The sequence below is a fragment of the Urocitellus parryii genome, unplaced genomic scaffold, assembly GCF_045843805.1.
Source record: "Urocitellus parryii isolate mUroPar1 unplaced genomic scaffold, mUroPar1.hap1 Scaffold_4074, whole genome shotgun sequence".
Taxonomy (NCBI): Eukaryota; Metazoa; Chordata; class Mammalia; order Rodentia; family Sciuridae; genus Urocitellus; species Urocitellus parryii.
Window position 1 is genome coordinate 3,763 of NW_027553649.1, and position 1,765 is coordinate 5,527.

The 1,765-nt window shown below is 34.1% G+C and overlaps 1 pseudogene; it reads left to right on the forward strand.

Annotated features, from left to right (window-relative positions):
• Positions 1–286: 286 nt before the first annotated feature.
• LOC113175039 (cell division control protein 42 homolog pseudogene) lies at positions 287–1,005 on the forward strand (annotated as a pseudogene).
• The last annotated feature ends 760 nt before the right edge of the window (positions 1,006–1,765 follow it).

Sequence of the window (1,765 nt, forward strand, 5' to 3'; positions counted from 1 at the left end):
ATTCAAAAATATTTAGTTCTAAAACATACATAACTATTGCATTTTCTAATGCTATTTTAACTGTTACTTTTCATTATATCATTAAAATTCTCCAATTATTCATTTTACATCAAATTAGACATTTTAGTTTAGAAATCATTAGTTGATTCATCTTATTTATGCATCAAAATATTAGTAATATAACTGATTATTGGAAACATATGAATTAAATTAGATGTTTTTATGTTCATTTTTTTATTCAAAATCCTTTTAAAATAATAGCATAGAAAACAATTTGGCAGCAGCACTGCCAACGCCCCGGCGGAGAAGCTGAGATCATCTAATTTGAAATATTTAAAGTGGATACAAAACTATTTCCGCAATGCAGACAATTAAGTGCGTTGTTGTGGGCGATGGTGCTGTTGGTAAAACATGCCTCCTGATATCCTACACAACAAACAAATTTCCATCTGAATATGTACCAACTGTTTTTGACAACTATGCAGTCACAGTTATGATTGGTGGAGAGCCATATACTCTTGGACTTTTTGATACTGCAGGGCAAGAGGATTATGACATATTATGACCACTGAGTTATCCACAAACAGATGTTTTTCTAGTCTGTTTTTCAGTGGTCTATCCGTCCTCATTTGAAAATGTGAAAGAAAAGTGGGTGCCTGAGATAACTCACCACTGTCCAAAGACTCCTTTCTTGCTTGTGGGGACCCAAATTGATCTCAGAGATGACCCATCTACTATTGAGAAACTTGCCAAGAACAAACAGAAGCCTATCACTCCAGAAACTGCTGAAAAGCTGGCCCGTGATCTGAAGGCTGTCAAGTATGTGGAGTGTTCTGCACTCACACAGAAAGGCCTAAAGAATGTGTTTGATGAAGCAATATTGGCTGCCCTGGAGCCTCCAGAACCGAAGAAGAGCCGCAGGTGTGTGCTGCTATGAACATCTCTTCAGAGTCCTTTCTGCACAGCTGGTGTCGGCATCATACTAAAAGCAATGTTTAAATCAAACTAAAGATAAAAAATTTAAAAAAAAAAGAAAAAGAAAACAATTTGGCATCATCATACATTCAACTCTTATATATAACTTATCCCATTCAATATAAAGAACAAGAAGTAACTTGCATAAGGTCATACAGCTGGACAGTAAATAGTTTATCTAATATTTGACCCAAATCCGGTCTGGGGATGTGGCTCAAAGTGGTAGCGTGCTCGCCTGGCATGTGTGAGGCACTGGGTTTGATTCTCAGCACCACATAAAAATAAAATAAAGATATTGTGTCCACCTAAAACTAAAATAAATAAATAAATATTAAATGTGTGTGTGGTGGGTGTGTGTGTGTGTGTGTGTGTATATATATATATATATATATTTGACTCAAATCCAAGTCCACTGATAATTTTTCACTGCTCTACAGATTAAGTGCATATGGACATAAAACCATAGCACGTTTTAACACTGTTTCAGTTTTATTTTTTTTATTTTTATTTTTATTTTTTTATTGGTTGTTCAAAACATTACAAAGTTCATGACATATCATCTTCCATACATTTGATTCAAGTGGGTTATGAACTCCCATTTTTTACCCCAAATACAAGTTGCAGAATCACATCGGTTACACATCCACATTTTTACATAATACCATATTAATGACTGTTGTATTCTGCTACCTTTTTAACCCCTATTATGTTTAGAATGATTAGGTTCACTTGAATATATTTGTATATTTGGATATTAACAATCCAAAAGACTGTGTTTTTGGTGTTATTG